This window comes from Mugil cephalus, chromosome 1 (genome assembly GCF_022458985.1).
Source record: "Mugil cephalus isolate CIBA_MC_2020 chromosome 1, CIBA_Mcephalus_1.1, whole genome shotgun sequence".
Lineage (NCBI taxonomy): Eukaryota > Metazoa > Chordata > Actinopteri > Mugiliformes > Mugilidae > Mugil > Mugil cephalus.
The window spans coordinates 42,228,069-42,247,407 of record NC_061770.1 but is presented as its reverse complement, the minus strand read 5'-3'; the positions used below and the strand labels follow the sequence as shown (position 1 = coordinate 42,247,407).

The 19,339-nt window shown below is 42.9% G+C and overlaps 1 protein-coding gene across 45 annotated transcripts in view; it reads left to right on the top strand.

The window, feature by feature from the left end:
- LOC125005177 (receptor-type tyrosine-protein phosphatase delta-like) overlaps positions 1-19,339 on the top strand; it is a 344,191-nt gene that overhangs the window by 182,794 nt on the left and 142,058 nt on the right. For 44 of the 45 annotated variants that reach the window (XM_047580628.1, XM_047580542.1, XM_047580610.1 and 41 more), the window contains exon 9: positions 18,555-18,592. The gene's annotated coding sequence lies outside the window, so the exon portion shown is untranslated. Of the gene's footprint in view, positions 1-10,454; positions 10,477-18,554; positions 18,593-19,339 lie in introns of those variants that run through there. The other variant, XM_047580271.1, reaches the window with a different exon arrangement.

Here is a 19,339-nt window from a genome sequence, read left to right as displayed (position 1 = left end):
TCGGAATGCCCTGCTGTCGCAATAGAGCAGCCTGGACCCAAACACCTGGAGACCTCGTAGGTGCCACCAGAACTGGCTGTCACTGCCAAGCTGTCATTACTTTGCGTTGATTTATTTATTTTTTTTATCAATTAATCTTGTGGCAGTGTCGCTCCTACATTGGTCCAAAGTTTACTTCAAATGCAATAATGGTTCTAAACTTAATGAATTGAAGGTTTAATCTAGCTGCCTGTTAGGCTACACATTTTCTATACATGACTTAGAGGTGCAACGATCAGACTGTTAAGTAAAAGACAAATCTTTCAGATTTTACAGCAAATAAATAAGCCAACTTGTCAGCTGCTTTGGTCGGTGTTGTGAAATCCCCTAATTGCTCTTGTGTCCCATTCCTTACTGAGTCAGCCCACCTCCAAAGTAAATTAATTAAACTGGCACATGGCCATACTCGTGAAACAAAACCTGATGCTCCTGTCTGAAGTACCTGAAGTGTCACCTGAGATAATGGATGTAGGAGAGCTTTCTAATTCTCAGAGCCCAGCTCCAAACAGCACCAGTAGCCATCTGTATTCTCGTTTCTGCAGCACTCACTAAATCAACACACTCGACAGAAGCCTGAGGATGCCTCTGCACAATCATGCATGACAACATCAAAGCTTTTCTTTATTGCGTCTTCTCTTCATTTTCTCCCTTTCAGCGCCCCTTAACTGCTATCTGAAGCTAAAAGCAGTGGTGCCATCGCAAATATTATCTCGGGGTTAGTGCAAACGCCGAAAATCCTTGCTGTTACTTGTCAATGATTTCAGTCACAGCTGATAGATACGCTCAAGTGTGATTTTATCCTCACAAAGGTGCCAATTTAAGTAAACCTAAACGCACATGGGCTGCCAGGAAAAAAAAAAAGGCAGCCTGATCTGTCCATCTCTAGGTAGCCTTGACAATCCTCCTCCTTGTTAAGAAATCATTGGACTGTTCTGCATTCTTTCGGCTCCCGACTTTGTTTCTACCTCTACATATTGACGACCATAAATCTTTAAAATGTCGGATGAGTGAGATTTCCATGAGCAGGATGTTTCGATGATGAGCTGGATCTGTCACTGGGGAGCCACTCAGCACCCACAAACAGATTGAGCGGGCACCCAAGATGGATCTGTCGACACTCCATTCTACATATCTCTATTTAATGATATTATATTTCATTTCCAGAGCAAAGAAAACACCATTACCCAAAGCAGTGAGTCGTAACGAGTCATTCTGCAGCAGATTCCATTCCTCCTTGGTGGTACAGTAATTGAATTACAATGGCATATGATACAAAGTTTGAAAATGATTGTATTAGCTTCCATTTTTTCCTTCCATGTAACATACTAAGATCAACTTTGCTCAACTCAACAATATGTTGTCGCTTCGGCACTATTCCAAATGGAAATTATTATGCTCTACGCCAAGAAAATCTCTGGCTGCAACATGGTTGCCCATCAACTTTGTAAATATTTGTAAAGGACAACCAGTGAGGAAGGTTAAAGGAATTGGTCCTCAGGCAGCATTTAGCGTGACTTCCGACAATCACTATTGCCAGACCAATATTGATAACTAACCTAAAATTCATTGCTCTAGTAACTGCGGTTAAGTGCTTTGAGAGCCACTGGGGTATTTAAAAATGTGCCCAGTTGTTTTCACCACAGATTGAAGAGCAGTTATCATTTCAATGGGAGCAATATGCTAACAGGGGAAAGGACAAAGAGGTCAGCAGAAGTGGAGTAAGTGCTCCCTCGGGCACAAACAGTAGGCCATTCAAAAGACCCCAAAGAGAGACCAGAGGAAATTGATTTCAGCTTTATCCCTGGTCAAATGCATGACTGTACTGGTGGGGTGACCCAATGGTGGACCTGTCCACTCAAATTAGGAGACCATTTAAAAGATACGGCCACATGTGAACAACCAGTCACAGTCTATGAATATTGCACCACGATAACATTATTCCAGACATCAAAACATCTAGAGGTCACCCAGTGTTTCTGTTCTGTGAGTGATGATCTTTTTGTTGGGGCAAACCTCCATCGACTGAAGAGGTTTGGAATAAGTGCAGTGCGGTCTTCATTGGCAAAACTGAGCAGTTACACTGTAAAATGTGTCTAGGGCACTGTCATTGGCACAAATTGCATAAAGACATAAAAGCTTTTGCCACCGGCTGCATGCATTTCAACAAAAGTGGCAACGGCACATATTTTTTCCCCCATTGATGATGGAGAGTGCTTTCAGCTTTCACCATCATCCCTCTGGTAAAGGCAAATGGGGTTCATGCACAGTATACCAGCTGTCTGTTTCACACAGACAGAGTTGACAGGTTTTAAATGGATATTTATTTAGTCAACTGTTTAGTCGCAAGAAGCCATTCACATCACACTGGTTGTAATGTCTCCATGTCAATGCAAAATTCCACGAAACCTGTGCTCTGGTCCATCAGCATGCTTATATGCTAGCATACTGGGTTCCACGTGCTACAGCCTATATAATTCTAACATGACAGATACACAATTTGTCATGCAGCTCCCTGAAAAATATTTATTCGAAGCCGACGACACATTTTGATAGATAGCTTTTGACATGTTGATAGATAGCTTTCGAAAATTAAAAGGGTGGCCGAAAGACTCCCTTGAAAGACCCCACTGTTACGTTACAATACCTTCAAGGATAAAGAAATGTATGAGAAAATATGTGATTAGGATCAATCAAACTGTTTAGCATGTATACGTTGTCACATTCCTTCTCCGTAAGGCGCGTTGGCTAAACATTAGAAATTCATTTCTCCTCTTTACAGTCAGTGTGCAGCCCCATGGGAGCTCTGTGCTTACAGCCACACACTGTGTGCATACATGATTTATGTATGTTTTGTTTGCTTTGCTGTTTTGCACAGTGAAGCAAATCTGATTCAGTTGAAGTGTAGATGAGGCCAAAAAGACATTTTTTTTTCTCCCCCTTTTCCCTTGAGCCACCATGTTTGTACACTACAATATATGAAGCAGGACAAGAGCACCAGAAGAGTAAAGAGGGTGGTATACAACCGTCGCTATGTTGCTTCAACACCACGAACCTCAGGGCTTCGCTGGCTGCCAAGCTGCAATCACCCACAGAGTCGTGTGCTTATTTTCACTGTTCTTCTTGACCATATGGAGCATAAGGGTCACAGGGACACTGTGTATCACAGATTTGTCTCTGTGTGTGAGAGTGCGTGGATACATGCGCGCGTGCGTATGTATTGCCTGCCTGCAAAATGAGCCAAATCTGCTTGTGGTTCTGGCAGTGGGGGTGCATTGATTTTGTCAGCATTTGCATTTTCCTGCCAGCTAAGAATACTTTTATTAGCTCTACCAATATAGATGCAGAGAGCAGTTCGCAGTCTTTTCTCATTCAGCTGTGCTGGAGCCGACACAGTGAGAGTGTTCCCATCTCAGTTAATTCAGGGATTCCTTCTTCACTCCCCCAGTTACATTTAAAACCAAGAATTGTCAAGGCAGTACAAGCTGCTTCAGTTCAGTGGACTATTCCATCACACAAGTGTAAAGAAAACCGCAGATGATAAATGCTAATGCCAAAGGTCAGAGACACTCTATAGGTGCAAGATGATGAAGTGTCTCCTACGCCATTGCCGGCTGATCCGGGGTCAGCTTGTCAGAGCTGACATGGTGACATAGTAGCAACCTCTCACTTAATCACCATATTAATTCACCCATCACAAAGCCCTAATGACACGGCCGCTGGCCGATTAATCTCCGAATTTGATTTAGCAAGTGTCCATTCATCATAACTGACTGTTTCAGTATGCAATCAATATGGCCCTTTTAGCACTTTGGACACAGACCTCAAGAGGTACACAGTCATGGTGTGAACAGAGTTATGATAAAGTAAATGCTTGCCCAGGCCAAAGGGGAGCAGCATCAATCACACACCAGTGCATACATCAGACACATTTTTCCTCGGGTTCTCTTGATAATCCTCTTTGAACAAGAAGCAAAAGCCAGTGCAGTGCTCATCAAAACTCATCAGTACTACAAAGAAATCAGGAGGAAATAAGTGATTCTGCGCAGCACGAAAACACGTAGTAATACAGCCTGTTTGTTTCTCGCGGCTTCCAATTTGCTTGTGTACAGTTGTTTATACGGCCGTATCTCAGAAGAAGTTGTGTTGCTAGTGCACCTTGTCAGTATCCCTGCATGCTTGCGCTTGGACACACACTCGCCCATACATACACACGGCACCAAGCCGCAGGGCCAAGGCAGCTCTGCTCACTCAAGGGGAAAGTGAACAGCTGTGCCTGTGACAGCTGGAGCAGTCATGACATCCCTTCACCAAATATCAGGGATGGCTTTGGACACAATGGCGTATCAGCCGAGAGGGGTCCATTTACAACCTGGACGAGATGCCAAGGCTTCAGACTGCAACCGGGCTCAGCTCAGTTTTTTTTTTTCCTCCACGCATTTCCAGTGATAATGTGAGAAGTAATGAGTTTCTCCTTGGTCCGCGGCCCATATAATAGTTCCCCATTTGCTTCAAAACAAGCCCAATGGAGCAAATTAGATAATGTTGTGCCTGTGAAAAATGAGCTGAATGCTAATGTTTATTTTTGGGGGTCCGGTTTCAACGATTTCTTGATAGATTCTTCGTTCATTGATATAGAATCGTTCATTGCTTACATTCTTCTGTGTGTGCGCTGAAATGCCATGGCTGTAAAGTCAGGAGGGAAAAAAAAAAAACATCTGTCGGATGTCTTCAAAATAAGCACAGTGCATTTAAAATCTCTTTCACTGGCATGAGTGGCATGTCAATCACTTCACTTTGCCCTGGAGAAACATTAAGAATGCGAAATGTTATCGCACATAAACACTTTTTCTAATCATCCCCAAGTTTGGGTCTTGTTTGAAATATTAAAAATGATGGATGTCTAAAATGTGTTTGCACCAGCCGTAACTGTGGAGGCAGCATTCAAAAAAAGAAATCAGTGTGCTATGCAAATGAGCATAATCACCTTCAGCCCCTTTAGCACCAGACCGATTTTAATTACACCTTAATTTCATGTATAAATACCCCCAATTCAGACGAGCTGCCGCAGAAAGCCCCAGCAGAATAGACTGTGTGGGAGGACTGTATAGGTACAGATAATTACAATTCACTGTTATGGACTCGTGATTATATGAGGTGGCGGCCAACGTGCTGTCTCCAAATAACGTTGAATGAATTTCACTGGGGAGACAGACAGAAGTATTGCCAGTGGTGTCGTGGGAACTGGATAGTAGTTCACGCACGAGCAGGACAGCGTCTTTTGATCGAGACGGAAAAGCCGGGCCATTTTGCCATGTTAATGCGAGGAAACTTAAGCAGCAGTTTCATCAGTTCGTTCTCTCAGCCAAAAGCATAAGACTCCGGGTTATCTATATATATATATATATATATATATATATATATATATATATGAAATTGAATTGTAAGCTTCAAATTGGCCACATGTTACAGTAAGGAGGAGCGGGATTTTCCACAATCAGGCGATTCTGAAAAGTGTTCAGTAAGTGGAATTTTCTTGAGGCTCGGTTTATGTGTAAAACGGACCTCTAAAGGCTGCTGTCTGTATTCTCGGTTTTCCTGACGGAGCTTCTGAGAAAACCAAAGACTTATGGTCGCGTTTGTGTTTGCAATTAAGGACGACTCGAGCATAAAGTTTCCAGGTTTTAATTAACTTGATAACATTAAGGGATTTTACAGATGTGGTCACATATTTGCTTTTTTACTCATTTGCCTTTTGATGTACTCCGCGGAAACGGGTGGAAAAAAATATATAAACATTAGGGGTTAAGCTAATGTACTACACTTTGGAACTTCAGAATACCTACCTGTGAAATGAGCCCAGACTGAAACAGCAAAACCGCAGTCCATCTTGAGGAACCATTAAAGTTTAAATGACTGGATTTGCTCTATAAAAAGATGCTTTCCTCCTGCAGGGACTGAAGATTGAGCATTGTTGAACACGCGGGAGGAGCATATGCTTAGGCGCAGCTTGCCGCGGCCTCAGATGTTCCTTAACAGTTGATTTCCTCAAGTTGCGTTTCCTTTTTCATCGCGTCATTGTGCTAATTATTTTTCGGCACGTTCCGCTCGGGTGGCTCCCATCTCGGACGGCGCAAACCCAACCACACTCGGGGGCCGCATGAATATCTGCCCAGCTGTGCGGCACGTTGCTTTCTGAATACTATTGACTGCTTTGAAATGCTTATGAGAGCTGATGGAGCATTTTCTTGCTCTTACCTGTCCAAATAAGCTTTGTACGGAGAGCACTTCCTGCAGAGCTGCTCCCGTGGCATAAATATTTAGGTAATTTCACATACAGAAAATAATCTTTGTTTATGCAACCTGTTTGTGTTGATTTGTATTCTACTGTACTTTACCTCCTCCTGCGCTGGGAGGCTCAGAAAATATGAACCGAGCACTCCCATTATTCACAAAGTGTACAGTGATGCCACTAGTTATTGGCGCAGACAATAGCTTACACTTACAAGCAGCCAATGCGGTCAAAAACAAGTGTGTCATTGCATTGCTTGTCACGCTAAATTTTCCGGCTATATATTTTTCAGGTTTTACTCAGACACTAAAAGTTGCCCACCAGGAGCCGCCGCTATCTGCCACCATGTGAGGTGGGTACGCGCCTCGCGTGCACACCTGTATGCCAATGTTACAGCTCCAATCCGAGCCGGTGTTCGTTTTATGCCGCGAGTAATTTCTGTGGTTTGACCCGACTGTAAAATCTCATGACTCCAGCGTTCCAGATGTAATCTTGTCTGAAATGTCAGCATGGAAATTCACACTAAATCTGTCACTGTGAGCTTTCTGATCTACTTTCTTTTGCTCAGACCAGTAAGAAGATAATAAAAATCAGCCCGGTGGGTGTTTTTCTTCCCTTGAAAAAAAAAAAAAAAAAAGAAAGAGAAAGAAAAAACAGCCGATGCACAATTCCTGAGCTTTAGAGAGAAACGAAAAGTGCTGGCTATTCTATAATTTTTAGACTTTCCTACTGAGGTCAGGGGTTCCACGCTTGAACGCCCGTATTTGCATCTTTGACTCGGTCTGGCCCAGTGTGGAAGAATGTGCTGTTGCATCTCCTGTGATGTGCAAAAGTGGGAATGTACAAGAGCATTCACTGAACTACACGCGCTCCACTGATCTCAGTGTGAAGCTATTTTACAGCGGCGGGGTATGCCTTCTCTCACAGAAACCATACGAATGCAACAAGAATACGCTTTAGTGGGAGCGCGTGAGCAGCTGCACTGAGATAAGAAACATAGCCACGCGAAAATGCGCTGCCTAATTTTATTTGCATTTTGGGTAAAGGACACATGGCAGTCGTTCCATGTCTGTTTATTTTTCCCCCGGTCTCCTTATCGTCACCGTTTTTCATTCTTCAATTATAATGCAGGATCATAACAACGGTATCGACCAAAGGCATTTGCGGTGACTGCGCTATATGAGCCTTGTTTGTCATTCCCAAGCTACTACACACTCAGGCAGGCAAGGTGAAAACTGCATCAGTTTCTCATATTTACATATGAACTAATGATTCCCCTGTAGGCACACTGTGGCCTTCCAAATACTCCACGTGGTGCAACCAAGGGTGATGTATCGTACTAGTGGGCAACTAAAGCTGGTGACTAACTCAGTATGATACATGGTTTCACAGCATAATTGCAGCTCCCAGCTGAATAGGCCATAAGCCAACAGGGACCTACTGACCTTGGTGAAAGTTAGAAAGGGCCCCATGCCTCTACGTGACCCATTTTGTCACACCGAATCTTTGCAAGACATTAAACAACTCTGAAACGGTGGATTTTCAAAATCTCGCAGGTACGAGGAGGAAGCCGGTCGCGTGGCACGGTGAGAAAACATCTGCAGCGTACCTGAGGAGGAGTAGCGCAAAGTCCTCCACAATGCAGCTTCCTGTTCATATGGAAGTGTTTCTAAAGGTGGCATCAAACGGGCATTTATAGCTGTGGCACAGGCCTCCGCAGAAACATTAAACAAACCGCACGGCAGTCTCCGTAACGCATCCAGCGCCGCTACACAGAGTTGTGTCCAACTAATTAGACACACGTGAGGGGGAAATCTGCTCCGGTGGCGGCTTGCCGCATAAAGATATTGGTGAGAAATAACGCGGCGCCTTTCAAAGAGCCAGATGCTGCCCTCTTTGTTCTCCGTCACCCGTCTTCCTACCCCGTGGAAGCCAGCAGCTGTTCACTCAAACAGCCGCGTAAAGACAGGAAACAGATTACTGAAATTGTCGATCTCATTAATTATCGGCGGTGAAAGTTGAAGAAGCAGCTTTTAGTGGGAAATAAGCAACTCGGTCTGATTCAGTCTTGAGTGCGCGCAGAGATGAATGATGCCGCGTGACGACAGCTATTCCTGAGCCTCGGAGTGATGTCGAAACCTGAAGGTAAAATAGCGATATACTGTAATACTGTAAAACTGTCCCCAAAATCTTTAGTTCCACTTGGCTCTATGACGCAGCTTCTTTCAGTGCTATTTCATTTTGGTTGCACAGTCAAAGAATGAGGTTTCTCTCTCAACACAGCTTCAATTTAATTAATCAGGTGTCAATAAACAACTTCAAATTAATAAATAATGTTTCCTTGTTAACACTGAATGTATATACAGGCTACTGTTAGCCAATGGTTTGGTCAAAACCCATTTTGAGCTGCCACCAATGACTGAACAAACAGCCTGTTCAGAGTTTATCATGGCACTGGACACTCTGGACGACCTACCTCTATCATAGAGGGACTACAGACAGACTCGCATTTAAGCTTCCATACTGACCCAAGGAAACATGGCAGAGTGGTGGAAAAGACAGAACGCAAGCTAGCTAGCTTTTGAAGTATGAGGTGTTATTTCATCAATTATAATAAAGCTTTTCAATCCAGTTTATAGCAACCCAAAATCACAACATGAAGCAGCTCCTCAACAAGAGGAGAAAGATTTCTAGAAATTTGGTGACTAAGTGGTTCCCATTACAGTCTCTTGCACAGCATCATCCCGGTCCATTTAGAGAGGTGCCAGCCGCTCTTGTACCTGTAAACCATACTACAACTCCTAATTGATTTTACAAGGCAGCTTAGGCTCTAATTGCTGATTTGCCTGGGGAGATTCTTGATCCAAATGGCTTAGCAACTTCTTTTGTGGCGTGCTGGTAGGAGATTTTCATTCGTGGGAGGGTAGATAGGACAGGGATTGAATGAACGCATCAAGAAGCAAGTTGTGTGCTGCATTTAGAGTAAACACACGCATTCCCTGTACCTTGTATTTATTCGATATCTGGTAGGAAAGATATCTCTCTCTCTTTTTTTCTTAGGGTGGCATAGCAAATCACATTTTGAGCATGATGATGATAACCAATGACATTACTTCTGAATAGCGAGATCAGGAGCGTAAGAAATCATTGCAGTGTGGTGGATAAATGCAAAATTGCTCTCACAGTGTTTAACGATTGCATCTCGCAAACTACTCTGAACAGATCTCCTGCTCGGTTCAAGAGTATTAGGAATTAATTGGATGTTGTTTATAGTTAACAAAATTAAAACCATTTAACACCACATCCGGGGTAGATGTACGAAAGGATAACAATATCAAAAAGATCTAAGTGTTTAGAAGAAATTACGCAAAGTCACTGATGGATTTCCTTCAGTTAATTAGCAGCACAGGACACAACAATACAAGCTGCATTCCCTGTGTGATCAAAAACCGTCACTTCTATGTTCTTTTGATTTTTAATGACGCTTCTGCTCTAAACACATCAATAAATTGCCTTGATGGTCATAAGCACAGAGCCAGCATGTGCATCAATCAGCGCTAATCAGCGTGGCACGAGATCTCGTTCGAGTTTTACATTATTGAATGGCCATTAAGCTAATGCAGCTCATTTTAATGCCACTCCATAGAAGCAATCACATGATACCGCAGTGACCACAGATGATGTGGTCATGTGTCTCCGCACACTGTAGCTGTTCCATAGACAATGAGTAGACTTTAGTGAAGTGATGCATTTGCCATTTCCCCTTTTATGCTCTGCTGGTCTTTGTATAAAGGTCCAGGATTGTCAGCATTACTGGAAGCCAAAGCTTATTTCAGTGTAAGATTAAAAAATGTAATGATGTAAAGGTCAGTGTCCAGTCCTTTATTCGGAGCAGCCGGAGCTTTTCAAGTCACTGTATGTGACATTGCAGTTAAATAAAAGCTACAGATTAAATGCATTGAAATGATTATTATTATAATGCTATGGCTTTTCCCCGTATGGGTCGAATAGAGTCGTAAAACTCCAAGTTCGCAGGAGAGGATAAGAGGAATAAGAATATGTATATAACCAGTTGGTTAAATCAATAATGTTTTCCACCAGGCTCTGTGCTCCCGACAACTCAAGGGTTCATTTAAGTGTTTGCACAGGTCAGTGTTTTTCTTTTATTGTCCGCAACTTCACTGTTTTCCTTAGCTTTCGCCACCAGTTGTTTGGCAACTTATCTGTTCCCTGCTTGTTAATTATTTTAGAATGTTTTTTTTTTTTTTTTCTCCTTTCATCTACAGCTTGTTTCACAGTAAATGCACTGTGTGCTACATTTTGAATTACATTCAATTAATCGTGCTTAAAGGTCAGAGTTAAGCCTTTGTGGTTGCAGTGTGGCCCTTTAAATAAATGCAGTCCAGCATTGCAGGTTGTAGATTGCAACCCACTTAATTCTGCTCACCAGCTGGAGACGAAGACAGCTGAGCTACTGCAGAAACATGGTTGTCTTGTCTTTAACATAAGGTCATGTTCATCGCAAAGGGAAAGCAACGATTCTTATTCCCAAAAGATTATGACACTATAATGCAAGATATCTATTTTTAAATATAGCAAATTATCTTCCGTTTTTAACAACGGACCCTCCTAAATCCTGCACACAACCTTTAACATGTGCACCTGTTGATGTCGTCTTCCCCTGTTCACACGGCTCAAACGCAGTTGTGGCCTGACACAAGGTGATTTCCCTCTGGCTGAACATAAAAACACTTTTGAACCATTAGTTTGGATTTGTTCCACGGATACACCACTCTGTTCGTGTGCATTTTTATTAGCGACTGTCTCTTATGCCGACATTTTTATTCACAACACCAGCTCAGGCTCAGAATGAACAGGTAATTTCCCTGCAAAGGAAATTTACACTGTCATCTTGCTTGTAGTTGGTTATATTCCATGTACTTCTTGGCAGTGTTTTTGTCTCGTACAATACGCTGACAGAAAATCACCGATGTAAGATCATATTTATGGGAAGCTAACAGAGAAGCTAACTTGCTAATTTGCTATTTGTTTTCACCAAGGCCGAGAACTTGAATTTGAAATGAAGCATAAAAGTATAAATATAAAGCGAAAGCCTTATGTAATATCTAATTACAATACATTAGTTTATCATTACTTGACCCTGTATACTCCTACTATATGAATATTAGCATAACAAGAAGCGCTCATCGCGATGATAAACAGATGCAGGGGAGACTTTCAACATTATTCTCTCACAACAACACAGAACCATGAAATATAGATATTTTTTTTAAGTACCCACTGTTAAATCTGAGGTGTCTGTGTCGCTTTTCAGTCCTCACATCTAAATGTGCTCCTCAAACACGCGAGAACTAAACAGTATGGGAATGTGACGGGAGTAATCTGACAGAATATATGCAGTTTCATAAGACTAGCCAGGCAGAAAATAGATTGGGGGAGGGGGTTGCGATTTGGGGGAGTTAGGATGGGAGGGGCGGAGGTTACAGAGAAATAATGTGTCACTCACAGTGCAGGAATTACTGCCACTGGAAGTGAGGCTGAGGCATGGTCCATAGCCTCGGTCACGTGACAGAACCTGAACATTTGCGGCGCTCACCTTCAGCTACAATAGACATTCCCGCACAAAAGATACGAGAAAAGGACACTCGACGGGTAAAGAGACCCATTTAGACACACTTTCCAGAGCCCTTATTTTGACTGTGGCACTGTGAGGTAAGGGCAGTCTTTCTGTATGTGCCTTGACAGAAGTGCAGGGTAATTATTGAAACATATGGATGGCTGGCCCCCCTCTTAACCCACTCACTAATGATGCTTGGCTATTACAGAAGGGCACGGGAAGGACACTTCAACTCTTCTGGTATCTACCACCAGAGGTACACGACTACATCTGCACTTGTTGGCTACAAAGAAGCAGAGCATTGGGGGAAAAAATATGGAAAATTTGTGGCAAATGTGATATTCTTTGAGTTCAAAAGTACTTATTTTTTCTTGTCTGAACAGAGAATGATCACATTTCTTAGAACTCCCCTTTTGTAGGGGCTTTTTTAGCTCCTACTTAAGGATAAGTACTTTCCCTGCACGCGAACCATTAGTAATCTAATCTTAATGTTAGCCTCAAAAATTAAGCAAAACTGAGAAATGGGGCAATAGTGAAGTAAAGGATTTATGGAACCTAAGTGTGTCATTGTTGTACTGCATGTTCAGGATAACTAAGTGGCATTGTGCACAAACCACCAGCCAGCACTTTGTCTCTTCAGCATTTCCAAAGACATTCCATTTGTTCTTTAACAGCTTAAACAAAGCTTATGCAGCATTGACTCAACAAAGGAGGTTTAACTGTTGATGTAATTTGTCCAGCTGTTGTGGTGCACTTTCTGCTGGGTAGGGTCAACTAAAACCGTAGTGCAACTTTTCATTCTGCCCACAACGATCGTAAAATCCGGATGATGCAACCAATTTCGACATTCCTGGATTATGAGACAATTACACTGAGAGTTCGCACCCAAAAAATAAAACTATGTATTCCTCCTGTTTAAAACATGCGTAATGGTTACTGCATTTCTCCGACATGTTGTTGTCATTTTCTGACACAGACTCAGAAGTTTGAATAGCTTGCTCTCTGTGGCTGATGGCACTCTGGATTTTGAACATAAAATTACAACAATTGCTTAATCTTTGCTACATCAAAGCCTTTCCATCGGCAGCAGATTCAATTTAACTGTAGACGACCCACTTCAACTCCATTAACTTCTTTGGCTGAATAGCATCAGGGGAAAGATGCTTCCCCATAATGTCAGCTCGCTGAGGGCAATTTCTCCAGTCAGGAAGCTGCAGCCTTCTCTCATGTTAATGGAGCCAACGATTACCCTCCACAGTCCATGCAAAACATGCATACATCCCCCAGGTACATCGCAGCACGACCCAGCCAACTGGAGCTTTTGTTCATGTAGTCTTGTGGCTATGGGCATAAGTGATGCTGCTACACAATGCACTAAAAGCTTTGGCGGACAGCACGAGTCCCCAACACAATGGCTGTAGCCAGTCCAGAAGCAGCAATTGAAAATAGATTCACTCCTTTGCACAGCTATGTGCAGAAATGGTCTTTGGCTAAATAGGCAGTTGGACAGATAGACGGATACTTATTTCAAACAAAGAGTTTTCAAATTATTTGTGTCCGAGAACAAGACAAACATCCCATCAAAAAGGTGCCTTTTCCCATGTGACCGGAGTGAATCTTTGTGCGACTGCCTGGACTGAGCGACGTACAGGTGAAAAGTCTCGACTCCGTAACAGAGGAGGCTCTGACTGGACAAAACGCGACTTACCTGCATGATTATTTTTGTTGAATAGATTTTTTTTTTTCCCCACTTTAATGGGGTTGCAGAGGCAGCGTATAACTTTTTGGAAGGGTAGTTTGACGAGGAGATTATTCCGTTACATTACATTAGTATCGAGACAGTCAGGTTCTCTCACGTTAGCATCCGTCTTACTTAGCGTCCGTTAGCTCCGTAATTCAAACTATTGTCTAGTCATAATGGTAAACCGTCCTCCTTTTATATAGCACTTTTCTACCTGTTGGTACTCAAAGAGCTTTACAGTCACAGAGGTTCAGGGTCTTGCTCAAGGACACTACGACATGCAGCACATTCCAGGGATCAAACCTCTAACCTCTCTACCTACTGAGCCACAGTCGCCCCATTGTCTCCCACAAGCACCAAAGCATCATCACAGTCATGTTCTGCTCCTTCAAGTCAGCCTGAATCACCTCTAATAGCTGCATCTAATGCAAAACATCAAGCAATATTGGACATACATCCATAATTATTATAATGGATAATTATTATTCATATCCTAAATTAGAAGTGTCACTAAAAAAAAAAATGACTTTTACACCTATTTTGGATTTTATACAAATACAAAAGCTGGATGCTTTGCACGTTCCAGATAGATAAACAGACAGACCGATGCTTGGGAAATATTTGCATTAAAGCACAATCAATATTTTACAGTGGACTGGATATACCCTAACATACACAGTCTAACTGTATTTTGTGTTATCTTGACACAACCTTAATGTGCTGTTGATTTTATCTTCAGGCAGTGCAGATAGAGTGCACCGGGAGCCCAGCTGAGTGGGTGAAAGCTAGGGAAATGAAGGCCAGCGAGTACATCTGTTCAGTCATTCTAAGTGAAAGATTTCACCCCACGGGTGCTTATACACCACCTCAACATATTTCCCAACTGGCACATAGCACACATCTTTGAATGGTCCAAAACAGCAGAGCAGCTCTCCCATCCATCTCTCCCCGTTGCTAATTGAGACAGGAGAAAGGCCTCGGCCATTTCATTCTTTCCCTAAACGACTATTGGACGCTGGAGACCAGATGGTCTGTTTGCAAATGTCACTGGTGGACAGTTGTTATATTTGACAGTGTGGACTGATCTGGCAAGTATCAGAACATTTTTTATTTTTTTTTTAATTCAATTTCTTTCTCTTTTTTTGCCACCTTCCACAAGGAAAAACCGGGGAGGAAAAAAAAAAAAAAAGCTCTTGGATTGATTTCATCCCTCATTCGGTGCACAGCAAATATTTTTGACAAAGACATCTGGTGGAGAGAAGTGCACAGCAGCAGGCTGCCCAGACTCCAGCCTGAGATGTTTTCACTTGATTGTTCCAGGCAACATGCACATTTAGACAAGCAATATATGCAGTGTTTGCTTGCATGCATGCAGGCGGGCAGGCAGCCGGGGAGACGGGCGGGCGGGCAGGCACACATACACGTACTGTACAGACACAGAGGGAAATGATAAATCTCTGCAGAAACACAAACGTTCCTGGCTCTCCCAAAAGCATTTTTCTTTCTCCTCAAGGCATCCAAATGTTTGCAGATATAATTGAACCCACTGATTCATGCTGATGTTGTTAAATGACATCCATCGGCCGACGTTACATCGAACAATTTGTCCGCAGACCGCGACGCTGCATGCCAGATGTTGGCTGTAACATGTCAGGAAGGAAGTAAGCAATGCTGCCTCGAAACTCCACCCCCGTCACCCTGTCTTCAGCTGAACCAATCTTTAAGAAATAGAGTCTTTCACCTTCAGTCCATTTGGAATTGGGGGAACCAACCTGACGTTCAAAGTTGCTTGCTGAAGCAGAGTCCCTGTCTGGGCTTTGGCAGCTGGACTGATAGCCAGCCCCGTGGAATGGCAGCTGTTGAAGGGCTTTTTAAATTGCACACAGGTTGATGGGTGGCTGTCAGGAGGGCGATGGACAGAGAATTTCGAAAGTGGGGGTAAAAAACTGAGAGGAACGGGAGGGGAGTTAGGAGGACAGTGACCCTGAAAACGGGGCGTACAGAGAGAGAGAAAAAAAAAAAAGAAGCCGTCTCAAATCCCAAGAAAGAAAAATGGCAGAATAAGGTGAAGGCAGTGGGAAAAGTGGTGATGATGTTGTGGGTGGTGGGGGAGGGGCGGCTTTAGTCGAAGGTGGGGTGACATTAGTGTTGGAATAAATGGAGCGCTAAACCATGTCATCACTGGGGTTATTTAAGTGGGCCGCACAGCATCATGGTTCATCAGGTTGGATATTCCAAAACTAAATTTACAAGCAGCAGGTTAATATCACTTCCACTCTACATTCCTGCCGCCGATGTGAACGGAAATGTCAGTGCTCAAGTTTTCCTTTTCACAATGACTTGCAGTTGCCTCTGTGCCCGCCGAATCTCGCGATTCTATTAATTACAATAACTAAGACACGCATCCAGCGGCTCCAGAAAGAAATCACCGTGGAAGCACGGCGGCGTTTCAAATTAAGTGATGTAAAAATGCTGCTTTTTGCCATTTACAGTGGAGTCGGACGCGATGGGTGCCGTGTGATGTGACGCTTTGTGCCTCACTGGCTAATCTCGCCTTGCTGTGGTTGTGCTGCGCAACAGATGGTGTTTTAAGAAGGTCATCATCTCCGCTTCCCCAGCTGCAACACATGCTCGTTGTTATTTGGGGACGCTTAAGGTATAATCTAAAATCTGTCAGACGGCAGGTGAATAAATACAGTCCTCGTTGAACATCTTAGTTCACAGTGGAGTGTTTTATACTTGTAGCGAGTACAAACTGAACTGCAGATTAGCTTGATATGGATTACTAACCATCTAATCCAGTGGTTCCCAACCTGGGGTCCACACCCCACCAGAAATCACAGGGGGAGTGCGCAAACACATGTCTGATTTGAGCTCACCATCACTTTTCACCTGTTTGATTACGATCAAAAATGTCAGGTTTGAGCCAATTGAGTTCACCTACCAATGAAATTAGAGTAATGCAGCTTTCCCTCTCCAAACTAGCATCACTAGCCAATCAGGAGTAGGGTGGGGGTGGGCCTTGGAAAGCTTGGTTGAGATCCAGCTACAATTTATGAAGCTAGGAGAATGTGTCATATGCAAACAAAGGACTTAAAAAATAATAGGTTTCATGTATAGATAGAACTGTATAATACTAATAGAAGGGAAGGAAAAAAGGTTGGGAACCACCGATCCAATTAATACAGTCTGTTATACTTGCAGTGCATTATATATTGGGCAACAGCAATGTTTGCCACCCGACAATACTTTGAAAAATGAAAACAGGCGTGGGTACTGCAGTAGCACCACTCACACGCTCACGCGTTTTCGGTGAGAATTGGTTCTATGCATCTTCATATGCAGCATAATGCATACAACAAAGGGAAGGATTTCTTTGTGTTTGGATCCACGACCGTCTCTGTGAGGTTCTGATAGTACCAGAGTAGCTACATTCACGGCCAATTATTAGCCATAAATCTACAAAGGGCGGCGGGACCTCTGACAGGTGGCTCCCTTATTGCCTGCTGATTGCTGGAGTGGACCTATTAATCATTTTCTGTATTCCCCTCGGGTGAGGAAACCTTTTCAGCGGAGGGATGGATCAGGCACAATGGGGATACCAAATTTCTCTTTCCTGGCTCTCTGTTGTGTTTCTGATTTCTAATTTACGCCTTTCCATGTTGCGCTGGCATCAGAGTTATCTAACTAAATGAGATTGATTTAAAATTGACTATCTCGGCCCGAGTACACCAGATTTGCACAATGTCGGTTGTTTTCACACGCAACAAGCTGAGTTGCAGGGAAACATTAAAATCATGGTAATTACAAAAGGGGTTTAAATATAATTTTACACGTCAAAATGTAAAGGATTTGTCATATCCCGGCAAACGGCCACATGCTTTCAGTTCCTTCACTGGACCCAGGCACAGCACAGCTCTACGATTGTACACCAGAGACAATGGCAACACACTGCACATCAGACTAGGCATTTAGTCTCAGTAACTCCATGATATAGCTTGCATATAAACTAGGAATAAATTCCCCTTTAGCGTTTTGACAGCGCTATTCAGATACTTAGCCCTCATACTCTGCAGTCATATTCCTCTGCCAAAATCAATTGTGCTGGCAAGCATTGCCAAGCTTGAATTTTATCTCCCCAATCGTAAAGAAAGAGGAAAAAAAAAAAGAAAAAAAAGTGGGGGAATAGAACAGAGCATGGAGATATGCTGTTTATCAGCCACAAGACTAATTCTCTTCCCCATCTCTTCTGATTCTCCTTTTGAAAGTGAGCTCGCTAATAATCTACAAGACCTTGAGCGCCTTATACGCACAATCAGCAGTGACGTGCCCCGATCTTAACTTTTTTTCTTTTCCTTTGGTCAATCTGTGACCTTTTGAGTGCCTCCCACATTTTAATTAGTACTAAGCTAAAAAAAAAAAAAAAGCTGCTCAATGCCCCCATAACTCCCACTTCCCCTTTGTTCTCACAACTAATTTCTCGGGACCCGACGAAATCCATGGGAAACGCACCACATTCAAGCACCGACTGAGCATCAGTGGCGGGGAAGGGATTTTTTTTGTAACCGGCTGGAAAATTACAAGGGCTTAAGTGTCAGACACATATGCCTGCCAAATGTAATCAGTGGGTAATAAATGTTTGCCCTTTACACTATAAAAAGCAATGGCAGCGTTGAATTAGTGCTCAGCGCAAGGCTGCAGATCACTGCGTTTTGGGTGAAGTAAATTCCAAACAAACCGAATGTCTTCATTCATCTTGAACTCCCTTCCATAAATTATATCGGTTTTAACAGAGTATGAATGTGAAATAATCTATTTATCTTTTTTTTTTTTTTTTTGTCTTGCAGCTCTTGAACTGTTGGGAAGATTGCTTGAGTGCTCAAAGGTAAGAAAATCAAGTAAGAATCATTGCATAGTCAACAACATGGGATGGGTCTTGGCATTTTAAGCTTTGGTTTTCGTTTCTGCTCAGTGTCTGAATTGTGTTAATGCCGGTGGCAGCAGAATGGAAACGTGGAGGTTAGAGAGTGAAGGCCTCTTGCTCTTTTCTCCCTGCTGTTTAATTAGCGCGGTCTCAGGGACCGGGGTGCCGCTTTAGCAATCACAAATCCTGCCCAGCCAATAAGAACTTGTGTTCAACCACATCTGGCAGAGATAAATGGCACGCCTCGCCCATCATCTCTGTTAACCATGCAATAGTGCTTTGTGGGAAGACAAGAGGACTGCCAGAAATCCAAGTGGGCATGTGGGTCACTCGATTACAACATAAATCTATATGTGGGTGTTTTTTTGTTTTTTTTTGTGTGCGTACAGTGTGCTTGCAAAATGAACCGCATCTGCTAGTGTCTGCATGGTTTGACATGTTGACACGACTCAATAAGTGCACTCCGGAAAATACTGAGGTAAAAATACACTTCGCTGCCGCAACTGCAAAACTGTGCTGCATTAGAGAAGAGTGCCCTATATTTCCTAATTGAGATGCTGTTCGTTTGATCTATCGTCACCCAAATGAGATTCTAGGGTTAGGTTTGGTCAATTCGTGGGGGATTTACTGTGGTTCTATATTAGAGTTAGTGAATTCGAGTCCCTCCGAGAGACTCGGATAATGGTGTATTACGTTTTGCAGCTTGAT